Raw genomic sequence first — 9716 nt, 5'->3', positions numbered from 1 at the left:
TCACACACAGAGTTAAAACAATAGCTAAAGCTACATGTTATACAGCATTCACACACAGTTCAGCTCTCCTTATATTTCAGATATTTCTTTATTAATGTACTTGGGTATAACCATTTCTCACGCAGTATATGCATTCTAATCACCATTAATAAAACCAGTATATTAAATTATCTATACTAATTATTGGGTTAAGTTTCACTTCTAATCCATGTAGTTAGCATGCTCTGATCATAAGTTAATGATAAGGGCAAATCTGTTTTAGCTGATAGAGGAAAAGGTGTTTGAAACATAGAAAAAAAAATAGGTGTCATGTGATAGACATATTGAAATTTGCTTTTGCTAGATTCTCCAAAAACACACTTGGTATCTAATCTGCACATATAAAGTATCTAAACGTTTTTTGTTTTTATTTACACTTATTATTTGTTGGTTTTAAGTCGTTTAAGGATTAGACATTTTTGTTTTGTAGAAAATGTGGAAGTTTATTTTAATTCTGGTTACTGGCTAATACAGTATCTTTATTGTTGACGTTTGAAAATTGTTATATGTTGTTATTACAGAAATACAAATATTCTAACATGCATCACTGTGTTTCTCTTTATGATAATACTATTGTAACAAAAATATCAATAATAATACTTCAGTTCTTTGAAATAATATTATAGATAACAATACCACTATAACAATTCTGTTAGTTATAATACTTTAAAGGGTTAATATCATTTCTATTCGTCAAAATAATGAAGCAAAAATATCAACAGTAGCATAAAAGGTTTGTGTTTCAAAGCATGACTCCAACATGCTACTGTTAGCACTGAACTAGCTGAAAATATCAACAGTAACATAAAAGGTTTGTGTTTCAAAACATGATTCCAACATGCTACTTTCAGCACTAAACTGGCTGAAAATATCAACAGTGTCATAAAAGGTTTGTGTTTCAAAGCACGACTCCAACATGCTACTGTTAGTACTAAACTAGCTGAAAATATCAACAGTATCATAAAGGTTTGTGTTTTAAAGCACGACTCCAACATGCTACTTTCAGCACTAAACTAGCTGAAAATATCAACAGTAGCATAAAAGGTTTGTGTTTCAAAGCATGACTCCAACTTGCTACTGTTAGCACTAAGTATAATTGACTAAGATAGTATAATTTACAAAATATTTACTGGGATGACTGATATGCTGTATACAGGGAATGACCAGTAGACTACGTGGATGTCTTGACTGTAAGATTTGGTTGGGTTGACAGGTACACTAAATAGAAGATATAACTGATAGACAGTATACGGGGGAAGAAGGATAAATGATGGGGTATATAAAGGGAATGAGTGCAGGTTATTGCAGAGCTTAGATGTGATACCGTAAACAGGATATAATTATACGAAAGATACTCTTCTACATAGGAGATGGACTTCTGGTGTCATGTAAGGTAGGAGATGGACTTCTGGTGTCATGTAAGGGCTCACTGACAAGTTACATACAGAAGACGAATTATAGGTTACATACCCGATATTAAAAATCTTATTCTTGGGATAAATAACAGAATGTACTCAGGATATGATTGAAAGACCGTATTCTTAGGGATAAATGTAAAGCAATATGTAAAGGATGACTAATTCACGCAAGGACGAATGAGAGGTTGTACTAAACTGGTAACTTATTACATTACATAAAACATAAAGTGTTGAACGTTTCAGAGGATAGTAGGTATAAAGCATTAAACCTTGTATAATTCACGAGATAGTAAATATAAAGCAGTCAACATTGCACGATATAGTAAATATATGGTAGTAAAAATTCACGAGATAGTAAATGTAAAGCAGTAAACATTGCACGATATAGTAAATATAAGGTAGTAAACATTAAACGAGATAATAGGTATAAAGCAGTAAACATTGCCCGAGACAGTAGATATAAAGCAGCATACATTGCACGAGAAAGTATATTTGTATAGTTTCCCTCACACCCTTACAAGATAACTTTCTTCTTATTTTTTGTACAGTTTCCCCTCACACTCTTACAAGATAACTTTCTTCCTATTTTTTATATAGTTTTCCCCTCACACTCTTACAAGATAACTTTCTTCCTATTTTTTTATATAGTTTTCCCCTCACACACTTACAAGATAACTGTCTTCCTATTTTCTGTATAGTTTTCCCCTCACACACTTACAAGATAACTGTCTTCCTATTTTTTGTATAGTTCCCCCTCACACCCTTACAAGATAACTTTCTTCCTATTTTTTGTATAGTTGCCCCTCACACCCTTACAATATATCTGTCTTCCTATTTATAAAACAATACCACAGAAGCAGTACTTCGGTTAAGTGAAATTCTAACCACACCTCTGACTTGACGTGAAGAACTTGAACTCGTATAACAAACCACATTTAGATCCCATCATGCCCACTAGGGGCGCTGGTGAAGTAATTATGCTATAGTCAAGAATGAACAATAAACCTAACCGCAAGTGAAGAAGGTAGAACAGACATGGACTGTAGATTATTGCGTGTTTGGAGTACGATCCCAGCCAGGATTACAATACGTAAGATCAGGGTGTAAGTACAAGTTGTAAATGATGACTCATTTGGAAGAATAAATTGTTTTTAGAACAGAAAAAAAGAATAAAATAAGTTTAATAAAGTACTTTTCAACAGTGGGTATGTTAGAATTTTTGTGACGAAATGTAACAAGTGTGTACTTACGGAGTCCAGAACTACATAACTAGTTTCATCTTCAATCTTTGTTTCAAAGATTTGTGTTTCAAAGCATCACTCCAACTTGCTACTGTTAGCACTAAACTATCTGAAAATATCAACAGTAACATAAAAGGTTTATGTTTCGAAGCATGACTCCAACATGCATTAAGGCACTGGTGAGCCCTGGGCAAGATAAACTAATACCTTCCCCCTCGCTTTAACGAAGATACATTACAATTTGATAAAATATGTTTCTTAAAAATAACCGGTTTATTATTATCATTTTACTATACACTTTATATTTTATTATGTACTATTATACACACAACGCTAGGTGTGCCCTTGACGGCGGTGGATCCTGGGGAACTGCTTCTTTTGCCAATTGGTTAAAACGGTCCTGCTTTGTTTTACTTTGCTTAATTAGTTTGCCCCCTCCCCCAGTGGCACGGTGGTATGTCTGCGGACTTATACCGTTAGAAACCGGGTTTCGATACCCGTGGTGGGCAGGGCACAGATAGCCCTTTGTGTAGCTTTGTGCTTAGTAACAAACAACAACAATTAGTTTGGAATTAATACAGAATGAATGAAAGTTTTTTGTTGTTGTTTTTATGGCTGTGGTTTCTAATAGTACACGTTTGAATGTGACAGCTTCGGTAATTTCAGTTTTTGGTGAATTTACAGAGACTTTCCATTTGTGACACCAGGCGATATAGCAGCTTAGCAAATTTTGAAATATAGCACCTACTAACAGTATACTTGATGATCTGCACCGGACTATGTTATCGAAATAAGCTTTATCTTAGTAATGAAAGAGGATGTCGTAACCCAGGATAAAGTTGGAGTGTTTATTTACTCTCGCAGGCAGCAACATCTCTTGGGAAAACGTTTTTCTCGTAGACTGAGCAGGGATTCTTTGTGTAAAAATAAAAAGATTTAAAGAGAAAGTAATATTATGTGGAAAGTGACAATAATAATGTTTGGGAGGCTTGAAACTGCTAGAATAGTGAGATAAATATTGTGTTGAAAGCTTGAGACTGCTAGAATAGAGAGAAAGTGATAACATGTGAAAGGCCTGAGACTACTAGACAAGAGACAGCAGTAATTTGTGGAAAGGCCTGAGACTACTAGACAAGAGACAGCAGTAATTTGTGGAAAGTCTGAGACTACTAGATAAGAGACAGCAGTAATTTGTGGAAAGGCCTGAGACTACTAGACAAGAGACAGCAGTAATTTGTGGAAAGGCCTGAGACTACTAGACAAGAGACAGCAGTAATGTGTGGAAAGTCTGAGACTACTAGATAAGAGACAGCAGTAATTTGTGGAAAGGCCTGAGACTACTAGACAAGAGACAGCAGTAATTTGTGGAAAGGCCTGAGACCACTAGACAAGAGACAGCAGTAATTTGTGGAAGTCTGAGACTACTAGACAAGAAACAGCAGTAATTTGTGGAAAGGCCTGAGACCACTAGACAAGAGACAGCAGTAATTTGTGGAAGTCTGAGACTACTAGATAAGAGACAGTAGTAATTTGTGGAAAGGCCTGAGACTACTAGATAAGAGACAGTAGTAATTTGGGGAATTTGTTGTATAGCAAATATTTTGGAAAAAAATTATATCATTTCTTATTCTGTATAAAAATCAAAAATATTCTAAATCAGACTCTAAACTCCCTTATAAAAAATAAATTCTGATCACTCAGTAAGATTGTTACCTCACATAATGTCCAAAGGTTGTATCTTCAAACATTCTTCTTTGGCAAATGTTCTCGATGTTCAAAAGTCTTCTGTGTGACAATATTTCTTTCAAAGCAGTACTGGCCTTGTTAGTTCTACCCCTCTTTTTCTCCACAACCGAACTGTCAAAATCAATATATGTGTTTCTGATACGTCCTCTCGCCAATACTATGGGGTCTCCACTGTAAGTCCCCTTCCATACATTCTATTTATGAGTGATCCCTCCACTCTGGGGTCTCCACTGTAAGTCCCCTTCTGTACATCCTATTTATGAATGATCCCTTCACTGTGGGGTCTCCACTGTAAGTCCCCCTTCTGTCCATCCTATTTATGAATGATCCCTTCACTGTGGGGTCTCCATTGTAAGTCCTCTTCTGTACATTCTATTTATGAATGATCCCTCCACTGTATGTCCCCTTCTGTATAGTTGTGAATGATCCCTCCACTGTATGTCCCCTTTTGTATATTTGTGAATGATCCCTCCACTCTGGGGTCTCCACTGTATGTCCTCCTCTGTACATCCTATTTGTGAATGATCCCTCCATTGTATGTTCCCTTCTGTACATTCTATTTGTAAATGACATTAATTTGCTCCAACTTTCTGTTATTTCAACTTGTTGATGGTATAGAGATCTGAAGAACCTTCCGCCAACTTATGATAGCCTTCACTCAACAAATTCTCATTTTGGTGTTGTCGATGGAAAATATTTTTTTGGGGCTGATCTATAAAAACAACGAAAGTGGTAATAATAAAGGCTAAGCCCAAGCTGATGGAACAACCTTCTTCGACTTGCTGTTCTGACCCAGAGTTTAGTGAGAGTAATGTTTGTCAAATAAATTTTTGTGCCCTCTTTTCATGTGTTTTATCGTAAATAGACAGAAAGACAGAGAAAGAAATAATAAAAGCGGATAGAAAAACAAGGCCAGAAGCTGGAACAAGGTAATTTAGAGACGACACATCTGAACAACGAAGTACAAGTGTGAGGGTCATGCTGAGCAATACGAAAATACAAAGTATACCATATGTTGTTGTTGGAGAGAGTCATTATCATCATATTTATATCAGAAGAGCCGTTTGCAGCTAGCCTTCATGATTACAGCAGATATTGGTCTACCAATAGAGGTCGCGCGCACTAGGTTTAGATTCCACCATGCGCACTAGCCCACTGATCACTAGTGATGCATGTGTGTGAGTGACAGGAACGAGCAGTGGGACTGATCGCAAAAGAAAGGAGGTAAAACAGACAAGATGGTAACATTATGGATTTTTAGTAGAGTTTTATGCTAATTTATCTTTGCCAAAGCCAGATCATAGGAGGTGCGAAACAGAGCATTTTTGAAGAAAAGTTTTCTAGTTTTGGGAAGCAGTTCTAATAGCTACAAAGTTTTAGAGTTTGAACGAAGAAATGTTATAAGTGTGTGCGCAATGCTAGATGTATAGTACCGTTTTGAACTTTGTTTGGTCACTTGGGAGACGTGAGCATAGTTTTCCTAAAGCCGTGTTCTAACAAATGGCGAATTCCGAGATCAGTTTTGTTTTAGTAGAGAAACGTTTGTGAGGTCCACTTTACATAAGACAGTTCGTGCTCTTGTTCATTTTCTGTTTTATGTTATGCGCGTGATTAGTCCAAGTAAGAAAAAAAGTCGAATAGAAAAATTTAGCTGTATTTGTTTCTGGTCTTATGTTTGTGGTTTCTAGTTAGGCGACGCATGAAAATGATAGCTTATGTTTCTGGAAGTTTTCCAGAGATACTTCATTTTCAACTCAGATGGTATAGTTATTTGCAGCGTAATAGCAACTTACATGCTCTTCGCAATGGGGCTGCGTCGCCCGCGGACTGAAAAACTAAATGAGAAGTTATAATTTCATAAAGGATACACAGAGACGGACTAGTAGCTGAGCCTTGAGAGAAGCCGTCATGTAAAGATAAAGGCCTAGTGTGGCAATAATTTATTTTAACCTTCAGCGTTTCTATTGTACAACAAATTTAATTGTTTAGTTTTGTTTCTTGAAATTGGCGCAAAACTACTCGAGGGCTATCTGCTTTAACCGTCCATAATTTAGAAGAGATGAACTGCAGGGAAAGAAGCTAGTCAAAACCACCCACCGCCAACTTATAGGCTACTCTAATCGACTATTGGGATTGACCGCCACATTATAACGCTTCCATGGCTAAAAGGTCGAGTATGTTCGATGATGGGATTCGAATCCAGGACTCTCAGATTGTAAGTCAAGTACCTTAAACACCAGACCGATAAATTTAATATCTAGCATCAAAGAATGTGTATGTGTGGGTGAGGATTTAATTCCAATTGTTTAAATCAGGGGAATGTCACATTGAATCGTAAATGTTTTGTTCAACTAATAAATTATGAAATGGATCAGACTTAAATCTTTGAATATAATTTATGAAAACTGAACTAAGCAATCATCAGCTTGTCTTTGTTTACATGAGTTTTCAAATAATGTTGACCAGATTGTTCATTTCTAGGTAAAGTCGTATAATTATTTATTACGCATTATAATGTTTTTCAATAGTTTGCAAATACAACAAAGACAGCTGATTGATCTGTAGTTAGGCTTACCTATATTTTTAGTACTTCTACACTAGCGACGTTCCCAAAATTAAGGAATGAATCCAGTTTGTAAAGAAAAAGAATGCCTACAGAAGAAAGGCAATAAAACTAATGTACTATGTTGTCTTAGACAAGAACAAAGCTTTCAAGGTGTTTAAGAATGGATTCTATCTCGAGAACTGGGAAATTTCATGCGAAGATATTGTACTAGGTTGAGTGTGATATGTTAGTAATGAACTCCAAAGATAGGTGGCCCGACATGACCAAGTAGTTAAAACGCTCGACTCGCAATCTGCAGGTCGCGAATTCGAATTCCCGTCAACCAAACAAGCTCACCCTTTCAGCCGTGGGGGCGTTATAATGTGATGGTAAATCGCACTATTCGTTAGTAAAAGAGTAGCCCAAGAATTGGCGGTGGGTGGTGTTGACTAGCTGCCATCCCTCTAGTCTTACACTGTTAAATTTAGGGGCGTCTAGCGCATATAGCCCTCGTGTATCTTTGCGCGAAATTCAATACAAACCAAACCAAAGGAAGACTTAAAGAGATCGCTATTAAATTTGTTTCTCGACTGTTTCTTCTAGAACGTGTCGAAGGAGTTGTGATTAGGGCTGACAAAATTAGCTGCTAGATATTCTTGGGTGTTTGTTAATCCTTTAAGTGATAGAAATCTGGGTTTTCAAGAAGATTCTTCAGTACATACCAACGAATTCACCCTTTCATTCAATGTTACTCCCTCCTGCTCCTTTCCTAGTTTTTCTTCTGATTTTGATATTTTAAATAGTACCAGGTCACGAAACAGCAGAAGTACTGTGGTAGAAAACTTGAACAGTAAATAGAAACGGACAAATACAATCAATCCATAGGGTTAATTATGTTCGTTTGTTCCACAAAGCTACCCGAAGGGTTGTTTAAGTATAAATGTCCATAATTTTAAGCTGATAGACTACTAGAAGGAAGGGAACTAGCTATAAACACTCACCGCAAGTTCTTGGACCATTCTTATCTAACCGAATAATGAGATTTTGGTTTTACTCTCACAACGCTCTCACGGCCCCGAAAGTGGAAACGAGGTGTGGTCTTTAGGAAATTAATTAGTTTTTCTGTATTTTTAATGCATTTGTAAAGTAAATGGTTTTACAGTTAAAGATAAGAAAAAAAAACGGAAACAAAGACACGAGTCTCTAGTTAATACCCACGGTCACAAGTGTATCTTATATGAACATACTCCGGTAGTGGGATGTTTAGCGTACAGAGATCTCTATCCAGCCGAGCGGTTTGTAAGCAGAGTCGGCGATATTGTGAGCGATAGCTTTGCGGAAGGATTTAGCGGTTAGTATGAGTAAAAGCAGGAGGAGATTAGGTTTAATGTAGGAAGCTGACTGGTATGTAGAAGAGCAATCTGGTAAGAATTACAAATAGTACTCTTTTCAACAGTCTGTTAGAAGATTCACATTTTCCCGAAAAAAAACGGAAACAAAGTTTCAAACAAAGACACGAGTATCTAATTGATACCCACAGTCACAAGTGTATCTTATATAACCATACTCCGGCATTTAGACATAATCTAAAATAGAAAGGATGAAAGTTTTGCTGAGTTAGAGCAATGTTTGCATTGACCTGAAGGTTTTATTAAACAGCTTACACAACATCAGCTGACCTCTCTTCAGAAGGCTAATACGATGAGACGAAATAAATGAAATTTAAAACGAGAAATTGTGCTGTGTCAGTGAAGGCGAGATGAGTGTTGTATAAACGTATTCAGATTAAAAGCAAATATTTGCAGTCACAGAAGTTAGTCCGTGGAAGGAGTTTGGTTTATTAGTTTAAAAGTATTCTCAAGCGGAAGCGTGAGGATTAAAGTTCATTGAGTAAAAGACTATTCTAGCTGAAGTGACCAAGGAAAGGCGGGAAATTGTCAAGGAAGTTTTATCACAAGCAAAGAAAAAAATTTTAGAATCAACATAGATTGATACTGTTCACAAATACAATATATAGAAGTGAACTGATAATGGAACCTTTCGGAACACCAGCTTGAAGAATAAAGGTATCACAAGAATAATGGTACATTGTGGAATTCCAGCTTGAAGAACAAATGTGTAAGAAGAAGAGCGGAACATTGTGGAACTCCAACTTGAAGAATAAAGGTATCACAAGAATAGTGGAACATTGTGGAACTCCAACTTGAAGAATAAAGGTATCACAAGAATAGTGGAACATTGTGGAATTCCATATTGAAGAACAAATGTATCACAAGAATAATGGAACATTGTGAAACTCCAGCTCGAAGAACAAATGTATAAGAAGAAGATTGAAAAATTATGGAACTCAAGTTTGAAGAACAAAGATATCAGAAGAAGAATTGAACATTGTGAAACTCCAGCTCGAAGAACAAATGTATCAAAAGAAGAGCGGAACATTGTGAAACTCCGGCTTGAAGAACAAATGTATAAGAAGAAGATTAAAAAATTATGGAACTCAAGTTTGAAGAACAAAGATATCAGAAGAAGAATTGAACATTGTGAAACTCCAGTTTGAAGAACAAAGCTATCAAAAGAAGAGCGGAACATTGTGAAACTCCAGCTTGAAGAACAAATGTATAAGAAGAAGATTGAAAAATTATGGAACTCAAGTTTGAAGAACAAAGATATCAGAAGAAGAATTGAACATTGTGAAACTCCACTTTGAAGACCAAAGGTGTCAGAAGA

The 9716-nt window shown here is 36.2% G+C and overlaps 1 protein-coding gene across 1 annotated transcript in view; it reads left to right on the top strand.

Moving 5' to 3' along the window:
* The first annotated feature begins 5632 nt into the window (after positions 1-5632).
* Positions 5633-9716, top strand: part of LOC106465123 (urea-proton symporter DUR3-like) — a 23667-nt gene continuing 19583 nt past the window's right edge. The window contains exon 1 of the mRNA XM_022392958.1: positions 5633-5668. The gene's annotated coding sequence lies outside the window, so the exon portion shown is untranslated. The remainder of the gene's footprint in view (positions 5669-9716) is intronic.

Source organism: Limulus polyphemus, unplaced genomic scaffold (genome assembly GCF_000517525.1).
Source record: "Limulus polyphemus unplaced genomic scaffold, Limulus_polyphemus-2.1.2 Scaffold1844, whole genome shotgun sequence".
Taxonomy (NCBI): Eukaryota; Metazoa; Arthropoda; class Merostomata; order Xiphosura; family Limulidae; genus Limulus; species Limulus polyphemus.
Note: the sequence above shows the minus strand (reverse complement) of the source record. Positions and strands in the feature narration are given on the sequence as shown.